Source organism: Scatophagus argus, chromosome 10 (genome assembly GCF_020382885.2).
Source record: "Scatophagus argus isolate fScaArg1 chromosome 10, fScaArg1.pri, whole genome shotgun sequence".
NCBI lineage: Eukaryota > Metazoa > Chordata > Actinopteri > Scatophagidae > Scatophagus > Scatophagus argus.
Window position 1 is genome coordinate 6351363 of NC_058502.1, and position 9986 is coordinate 6361348.

Sequence of the window (9986 nt, forward strand, 5' to 3'; positions counted from 1 at the left end):
TGGTGCCATTAGAAACCTTCTTACTATCACACATGAAAGGCACTGCACAGCTGGAGGAATGCAGTGGTAGGTCTAATGAAGGAGGCACAGCTGTCTGCTGTACATGTGCTCCTTTCAGTCCTCATGTTAAATGGTCAGTCCACCCAAATCATAAAAACAAAACAAAATATATTTTCTCTCTTAACTCTAGTAGTGTCTGGCCATGCAAAGAGTTTGGGCCAGTTTTTGAGATATTAATCTCTGAGATTTCTGCCTCCAATTCAGTGCAAAGGGGACTGAATGGGATTAAATTTGTGGGTGTGAAAAGTATAATTTGCAAAATAGTGTTACCATTACTCTGAACAGTCCAGAAAATAAAAAACAATTTGTGAGCCAATCAATCAATAGAAAATAAAGAGCAGCTATTTTGATAACTGATCATTTTATTTCAGCCATTTTTTCCAAGTAAAAATGCCAAATGCTATCTCATCAAAGCTTCTGAAATGTGAGGATTTGTTGTGTTTCTTTGTTAGAATATCAAATTAATGATCTGGTCTGTTGAGAAATAACAAGCAATTTGAAAATATCACCTTCTGAGAAATTCCAAAGACCATTTTTCACTGTTGTACGGCATTTTCTATAAAAATATATAAGATGAATCATTAATTAAAATAACCATCTATTTGTGAGAGTAACTCCAATAAAAACTGCTCAGAGCATAGTTCTTTTGGTAATATGGGTAAACCAACCATCATTACTTTTTCTCCGTCTCACTGTGATTCGTCAAACATTGTTTGCTCCTTCTTACAATTTACAATGACAGACCAAGAGCAATAAACACCACATGTTAAAGTCAAAGCCAGAACAGGCACAAATATCTTTGCTTCTAAATATTGGTTATATGCAATTTCAATGTTTAGACACTGGCAAAAACAAACCATTAACACTCAGGGGTTCTGTCTGATCTCCAATCTACCCTTTCAGCAACACATATTTTTGCTGGGGCTATAGAGGAGGAATAGTGACCTAATGGTTTTGGCAAGAATTCCCCATCCCCCAGATCTGCATTAGTACTATTTCCCACAGACTCACACTCAACTCTCTCTCTCTCACACACACACACACACCGAATTAAGGAGTGAAAGAGCGGGATTATTCCAACATGACTGAATTCTTTGTATGGGGAGAAGACAGAGAAGAGACAGGAAGCACGCAGAGCACTTCCTGTGATGGACAGAGCTCACTCACTCACTTGTCAAGTCTACAGTATAGATGCTGATTTTATTGATTGTCTGAAATTTAATAAAAAAAAAACATGTTTTATCTACTTTGAGGTTGCTCCTTCACAGCTCAAAGGAACTGAATCACATAGTCATGAGAAAATCATCTTAAACACTGACAAAGGAGCAGATCTGAAGTAAATTAGTATGAGCACTACTATCATCATTCATTACATAATACGATCCCAAGACATATATAATAAGCAGGGTGATAATGAAGCAGCGGTGGATAATCAGATTTACTGGCTCTGACTAATCGCTCTTGCTTTGCATCTCCAGCAAATTGTATAAGCAGCTTTCTGTCTTTTCAAAAATTCAAATTTCTTCCCTACTTTCCAGGCTAACCAATCACAGACACTGACAGGAAAGCAGACAGGAAGTGATGTCAATGTGAGCCATTTATTTATTCACTGTCATCAGCTAATATGTTTTCTTGCTGCAACACATGGCGGCTGCTCTCCACGTAGCATCTGGCTCCAGTCTCCCAGGTTGATGCAACAGCTGGGTAACCATCAGCACCGCTCATCTGCTTCTTCTGTCTAACCTCCCTGCCTGTCATGTCACCACGGCGACCCTGATAGCTGACTCAGACCACATAACACACACACTGACGGCTGACAGATTTACACAAACACACATGCTAAGCAAACCAACGTGAGAAAGACAGTAGGAGAGAAAGAACCAGGGAGAAAAAGCCGGGCAGCCACAGAGACAACTCACACTCTCGTCACACACATTTCGACACGGTCTTATGATGAGAGCCAAACTTAGCTCTAGTAAGGGTGTGGTTGTCTGCCTCCATTATAAAAATGTAGCTTAATCTCAGTGCTTCATTGGAGGTTGTCTTTACAAAACTCATAAATGAAAACGTTGTTTGGCTCAGTGATATTCCATATTGAGTGTGTCTAATCAGAGGAAGACTGTCATACATCATGATAAACAATGATTCAATTGAAAGGCTTTTAGGCATTTGTTGCTCTGAACTTTCATGTCTTTCCCAGGAGAAATCCTCTGGAAGTCAGGAGGCAATGGATTTAATGTTTACAACTACAGAAAATTCTGACTGTTCTGATATAAAAAGTACTCAGTAGTTACAGTGACTCGTGGTGATGGGCCCCCTTGGCTGAACTGACAAAATAAACTGCAGTAACTCTATGACAAACAAGAAAATGTGGATACATTGCATTGTGACTCAGTGTTAAGTGATTTCTTTGAAGTGTACTAAAATACACCACAGCAGAGATGGCTGAAAGGAAGAAAGAAAAAAAACATGCCTCTTGTAGATTAGGTCTTCATTTCAGACCAAAAATTCAAGTTTAAACATATTGTAATGAGTCCTGTAGCGTTGCCATCTATGATGCTCTTCCCAGACCAAAGAACCTGAACCACACCCCTCACGCCCACCAGCAACCCGACCGCTGAGGGTGGGCGATCTCGCCCACTATCAATTTATCCATAATCATGATGCACAATCTAAACTGTGATCTTTTCTTCTCAATTCCAAAATGCCCCGAGGACTATAGAATTTTGATAACCTCTGAATTTTTTCTTTTGCACAATATTTCATTGAAGATGGTTATTTTTTGGCACAAGCGTCTGATTCTCCATGCTGCTAGCTATAACTCGCATTGCATTAGTTACAATAATGTTCTCTTCCCCAACCCCAACCTCAAACACCCTGGCCTTTGTACCATCAGGAAAGGTACCAAAGAATCAAGAAAAGAATGAAGTCTGCTGAATACAGCCCAGGATGAGAAGATGAAGGTCAGTCTAGACCAGAGGCTCACCGTTTCATCAGAACTCATGTCAGAGTTCAAAGTACATGAAAGGACAAATGGAAAAGCAGCAGCCTACTCCCTTGAAAACATTGATGTATAGTCAGTAAGTCAATAAGTAATAGATGAGGGAGACTCAAAAGGTCTTGCAGCCCTTGAGATGTTTTGTGAGCAGGGAAGCCTCCAGACCCTGAGGGGTGTAAAGAACAAACCAGGCAACACATACAAGACCACTGGACAGACAGACAGACAGACAGACTGACTGACAAACGGTCAGACAAAAGGCTTTTCTAGTCCCCAGTGGTTCGGTTATGTGCAGATTTACAAACATGAAAGTGTACAGTAGAGAAGGTATATGATCTGCTGTTCCTCTCTAAACTCCAGACAAAAAGAGAAACTGAGCCTGCTCCATGATGCAATTAAATTTTTACCAAACAAGCTGATTCAAAATCCCTTCAGTTAAATGGGCTATATTTTCTTGCTCTTTGGACAAATTAAAATTTTATTCTATTTTTAATGAAATGAAAATCTTAGTTCATCACGTGGGAGCATTATGGTTTCATGGGGTTCACTGGTTATACTGTGTTTTACTGCCATACGACGGCCCACTTTTGTAATGATACTTAGAACTCCTAAAAGCTAAAATAAAGAACTTCAACACAACGCATGGCAATTAAATATACAGTAGCTCTACAGGGCAGCCAGCCAATCAGAAAAGTTTTGTTTGACAGCAGTTAAATAATACAGTACACACTATATGAAATGTTCTTGCACAAAGAAGCGCGCTATGGCTACTCCAGGGATATCAGTCTTAAAATGTTTGATTTCATTTGACATGTGAGGCAAGTTGTCCTACTTTACCACCTCTCCTAAAGGAAGGAAAGTCGAAAAGGCCACTAATACCTCAGGGATTGACTTAGTCTTAGAAAGAACCTTGTCTAAATATTTTCCTTGTGAAGTTGCTCAAACCTTATTTCAACATAGTAATTTGTCAGGGAAAACCAAAAAACTACAACTGGAAGCTGAAATCTGTGATGAGTAATCTGTACTTTGGGTTTGTCTTTGTAAAGTCCTGTCAGGTGACCTGAGGGTGAATGTAGTTTGACAGTGCAGCCAAGGATGCTCCTCCAGCTCCCAAATACTGCTCCTACACACACACACACACACACGCATACATACTTAAATACAAAATGATTGCCATATTTTCTTATGTTCAATTACATGTACATGTCCAACAACAACAGGGTCATACGCACGAAAGGAGAGGGAAGACATCTTAACATTTGGCATAAGCGGGTCATATTTTCCATTCTATGCTTCTGTAAATCTGAATCCTGCCACTGGAGTAACGTCAAGTATGCTAAATTAAAAATAAAAGAAAGTAAAAAAACATTTATGCTATTGAACGATACACATTGAATAGTTTATCATTTATGCAGGCAGCCAGATAAATGCTATACAACAGCAAAAATCTCTTAGGACAGGATAATAGCACCAGGCAGGGAGATAATAAATCAATTCAGTGTCAGTGCAGCACCTCAAATCTGCAGAAACTTGAGCATGCAAGCCTATATTTGGCTTTATGTCCGTTAATATGGCTCCATTTTGCATTCAGCATGTGGGTGAAAAAAAAACTGTTCCATGCAGCAGAAAAGACCATATGGTGCAGCAAAGCAGCCACACGTGTCACATGAGCAGCTGGCGAGAGGAAAAAACAAAAAACAAGCAAACACCTCTGTTTAGCCAGCATCCGTCCAGCCTGCTTCATTGTTATTAGCACACACAGCCCAACACACCCCTGGCCTTAAGACATAAACCCACCACATGCTCAGTGACCCCTGTGTTCTACGTGACCTACAGACCTACTTATGGAAATTTACACATCGTGAATGTTGAAAACTGTAAAGCATCATGGGGAAAAAACAACAACATTACCTGCCTTTCAGCACTGTCTGAGACATGTATCACTCTAGAGGAGTTTACAAGGGGAAACCAACACTCTGAACAAGCTCCTCTACTGATAAAGAGATAATAAGAAAGAGATCATTAATAAAACAAGTGAATTGAATTAATAAAGCACATGCCCTGCAGCAAAGTTTTTTCAGTGCATGTGACTAGTTCTCCAAAGCATGTGTGCAGTACATTCTTTAGAAAATATACTGAAACGCAGCCATTTCTGGAGGCAGTTTTCTCAGTGGGGAACGAGAGAAGAAGATATGTAGGAAACTAATAGGCAAACTTAAATTCACCATCAAAGTGTTAGAGCAACAGAGAAATTACACTAGCACTGAAACAATTAGTTGATCAAGTCAAAGTCAAGTCAAAGTGTACCTTACTGTCAAAAATCTATGTAACAGGGGTTAGCACAGAAAATTGAAAGGCATTAGGCACCAACTATTTCAATTAACTGTTTAAGTCATTTTTGAAGCAAAAAGCTGCATCTACTGTATATATTGAAGCTTTTGCAATGTGAAGATTTACAATTTTTGCTCTGCTTTATATCATTATAAATTGACTGCTAAACTGTTTAACAGTTTAACAGTAACTGGATTGTGCACCTGCAGTAGCCAAAGCACCCAGTGTGTCAAGTACAGGTTTGCTCTGGCGAGTGCTCTTATGGCCACGCGTGACCCCTGCTGAGGAGATAATGACTGAACGGCACCCCTCTAACAGACACATTAGTATTTGACCAGCCCTGCCACATTGATTATGGCACCAACATTTATACAGCCCACAGCAATAACCTCAGCAGCGGACAAAAATAGTGAACTCTCTCACACTGAAATCCACACTGGCACTTAGGAGGGGAAAAAAGCATCAGAGTTAGCATAACAGGACAATCAGGAGGGGAGCCTGGCAGAGGGAGAGATGGGAATGGAAACAACCCAAATACAAGATCAATATCTGCAGTGGAAAAGAAGAACAAAATACCGGATACTCAGAGGGGAGTACGTTACACCCCAAAACAGATGTGAAGGTCACCTTGTTTTATTTTTTATTTTGAGAAGTTGAAAAAATAAAATAAAAACAGACACACCCTCAGTGTTCCATAACAAGGGAGAGGCTGATGATTACGTCTCTTTTTTCTGCTCTGCAGAGTTGTCTCTCCCTTTTCGACACCACAGACCTGTCTGTTCCCCTTCCATGTTTCTCTCTGTGACTCTGCCCACAAGCCAGAGTTTCACCAGGCATCTGACTATCCGACTCTCATAACCCCTTTAAATGTTTATACTCTGGTAGATCACACAACTGACATCCACAGCTATTATTAGACACAGACACCTAGGTACACAAACACTTTTAAAAACATCTTGAATGGAACAGATCAGAATATTAAGTTCCAGGAAGGATTGTTTTCAGTCACAAATAACACTCCCTGACCACTGCAGCAAAATGAACTCACTTCCTAAACTTCCTACTATACACAATGGTTGTGGGCAGGCCGGACAACAAAGTCCTAGCTAGAGCCTAGAACAGACATCAGGTTCATATTATTGAAGGAAACCTGCATGCACGTTGCTGACAGGCCACAAGGTCATAAGACTCATGAAACTGAACCTGAGACACAAAGTCATTCAGGATGGATGAAATGGCTGGTTGCAGAGAATGAAAAAGTAGGATTTGGCCTTCTTAGTCTCTTTATTCACTGTTAATAGTGACAACACAGCACAACAGTACACACCAAGTCTTACCAAACTGATCAATCAGCAACGACAGCTTGCTTACAAGAGGAATGCATTTGTTTGTGAAGTTTACAGATTTTCAGAAGAAAAAGGTGCAACACAAGAAAACTTTGACAAATATAAAAATAGAGTGCACTATTTCTATTCATTCTCATTGTCTGTGTTATCATCTGCACTGTAACTGCGTGAAAGGACTGGGCAGTGGTCTCGCTAGGACACTGCTGCTGCTGCTTCCTGTCCGTCCTGTGACACTGACACAGTTTTTAAAAATGCAACCGCCTGTAGAGCCAGCCAGTCAGCCAGCCAGCCTGCCAGCAGCCACTTTTACAGGGAGGACAGGAAGGCGGTGAAAAAAATGCAGAGTGGAAAAGAGAAAGGAAAGGAAAGGAAAGGAAAGGAAAGGAAAGGAAAGGAGCAAGGCCGGACTGGATGGTATTATCTGCACAGTCTATGGCTCCAAACCAAAAAATTTGAATTATTACAGATGAGGGAGGAGGAGGAGGAGACTAACAAGACTCGCTCATGTGCAGCTTTTAGCTGTCGAGGTTTCCAAGAAGACATCAGTCCAGTATGTGAACAGCAAATTGTATGACAAACCCCGACCTGGTGCCTTTGACACCATTAGATGCAATTAAGGGAAATCATCATGGTCAACAAATACAATAAGGCAGTCGCTGCTATTAATATTAACTCTCTCTTTTCCAACGGAAACAGTAACTTTAGTTTTTACCATGCATCTACATCTACCATTTGGACTAAATTCATAATTGACTCAAAACAGTTACCGGATAATTAAGCAATAATTACAAACATGGGAATAGATATGTTTGTGAGAGGCATGCAAATTAGACATCTTAAAGGTCTTAATCAATATTAGAGATGCTATAATGCATGCATATAAAATGTTTGCCATTTCTCGGAGTTTTACATCTTATGTGATGATGACAGCAAAAATCAAACTCAACACAAAGAGAGCGGATGCATGTAGGCCAGCTACATGAAAACAAAGCCTCCACACAGAAGAAGAGGAGGGGTCCGACATCGGGAAACACTCTGCAGCTACATTACACAGTGAAATTACCTGCTCATATAATCTACCCTTCAGACAAATAAAAATAGACTCAAACGGAGCCCCAAGATCAACGCGTTTCCAATGAGATAAACACAAAGCGTCCATTGTGACCGACCTTCATTGATGAGCATCCTGTCTCGATAGCCGCCGTGCGGTTACAGGAGGATGCAACTAACAGGAAGAAAAAACAGGCGAATAACAAATAGTAACAGCATGTAGGGCGAATGTGGCCGGTGTTTACACGGAGGCAGCAAAGTGGCGAGGCTGTGTCGCTTTACAAAGGCGGAACAGGGCAGGCAGGTCAGGCTGCTGCTGCTGCTGCAGCCGACAACAGTAGCCATACAGTTAGCCAACAGAGTCAGACCACTTCATTTAGCCGCAAGCATAACGGGGTATTTACCGTGCTTGAAATTTCACTATATCATCAGTTTGAATCCGGGTGGTATTGTTTTAACGTGGAAAAAAGCTCCAAAATCTGCTGAGAATTATGTGTCAACATTTTTAAAAAAAAACCCCCACAGTGACATCAATAGATGGGCAGCAGAAAAGCAAGGAAAGCGACTCTTCCCATCTACCCTTTTCTCTGCCGCAAACTTCACGTGAGTCTACCACATAGCTAAAGGAAAAACCAAAACAGGGGGCCTAAAGTCATGAAGTCTGTAAATTCTACTGTTCGCTAAATAAAGGCGAAATCCCACTCCTCACTTACCCTTTTCCTTTCTGGTGTGGTGTGTTGCCGTTGAGAGTGTACGTGTGGAGCCCAGCCCTGTCGTTGCTGCAGTTGAGTGTGGTTTTGCGCGTCGGCCTTCTCCCCCTCCGTTGCTCAGCAATGGGCAGTAACGCTGCTCCCTTCAAACCAGCGGCGAGCGGACCTGAAAGGAGCGTCACAGCGTCAGAGATGTGAATCACAACTTCCGGTTACAATTTTCAGAATAAAACCGGCCTGACGGACGCAGAGATTTGTGAGCGAGTGATAGGTCACTAAGCCTTAAAGTGACAGACTGTGTATCAAGGCAAAGAGGAACATAAAAGTCAAGACATAAGAATTATTATTACTTATTTATTAACTTGTTTAAATTTTTGTTTCTTGTATAGGTCTATTTATACAGGGGAGTTGATATTAATTAACAATAAACTTATTTAAAAAAATATAACATGAATTCAAAGTCTATATTGTAATATAGGCTATTAACAACGAGGCAATTCATTTGAAAATTATTACAAAACTTTGAACTATTGACTCAAAAAACAAGACAGTTACCCAAAATGTCTTTACCAAAATAAATTTTGAATATTCTTTAATTAATGGTTTGTTATTGATTTCTTATTAGTGAAGTGAGTAAGTGTGAATCAGGAAAACAGGAAGGTCAATTTGTGAACTGAAGCAGCCTACAAAAACTGAAGTTAAAAGTACGTGTTCTTAAGGATTTCAACTGACAAGTTGATTGGACTGTAAGAAATCAGCTGCAGCTGCAGTGGCACTTCAGATGGCAAAGAAAGCTGACATCACTGTGCTTTGCTGGATCAGAGGATTACATATGCATGTCATCTCGTTTTAGTTTTAAAAATCTGCCTTTTAATTTTGAAAGTAGATATTGTAATTTCCGTTGTTTTCATTCGTGCCCCTGGCCAGCTTAACACAGTCCCTTCTTAGCAGTGCCTGCGTCTACATTTCCAGCCATGGATGCTTCCAACTCGACTGGAGCTCATGTCACCCAGAACCGGGTGGGCGGGTTTCCTGGACTCACTCGTTACGTTTCGAGGTCTTTTGTTTGCGTACCATCAGCTGAGCTGCGCAGCTGACAATGCTACATTTGATGCTGAAAATGAAGGCAAAGCCTGCGGCACGATGCGCAGCTCAGGTGAACGAGGGTTACCGGGAGCCAAATAAAACCAAACAAAAGAAACAATTAGAAGGTTAAAAGAGGATGTAGCAACACAAGCACTTAACAATACTACCATTGCTAAGATCACACGCGCATACCTTTTAATGATACCCAGTTTGGCTGCTGTCGTAGTAAACTAAAATTGTGTTACAAATGACACTTACAAATGACTGTGCTAGTGTACTGACAGAAATTCGTACCATGCTGCCAAAGTGATGATTAAAAGTCTTAAAAGGCGGCCAATGATTAATTGTAAGTTTTTATAATATTTTGAATGACATGCTAAAAATGTATATCCGTAAAAATCATAG

At 40.5% G+C, this 9986-nt stretch overlaps 1 protein-coding gene across 8 annotated transcripts in view; it reads right to left on the minus strand.

The window, feature by feature from the left end:
• The window catches only part of cep170aa (centrosomal protein 170Aa), a 37844-nt gene extending 27888 nt beyond the window's left edge, over positions 1–9956 (minus strand). For 2 of the 8 annotated variants that reach the window (XM_046402793.1, XM_046402789.1), the window contains exons 1-2: positions 9876–9956; positions 8499–8661 (exon numbers count right to left, since the gene is read on the minus strand). The gene's annotated coding sequence lies outside the window, so the exon portion shown is untranslated. Of the gene's footprint in view, positions 1–4083; positions 4182–8498; positions 8662–9773; positions 9790–9875 lie in introns of those variants that run through there. The other 6 variants (XM_046402794.1, XM_046402795.1, XM_046402792.1 and 3 more) reach the window with 5 other exon arrangements.
• Between the last annotated feature and the right edge of the window lie 30 nt (positions 9957–9986).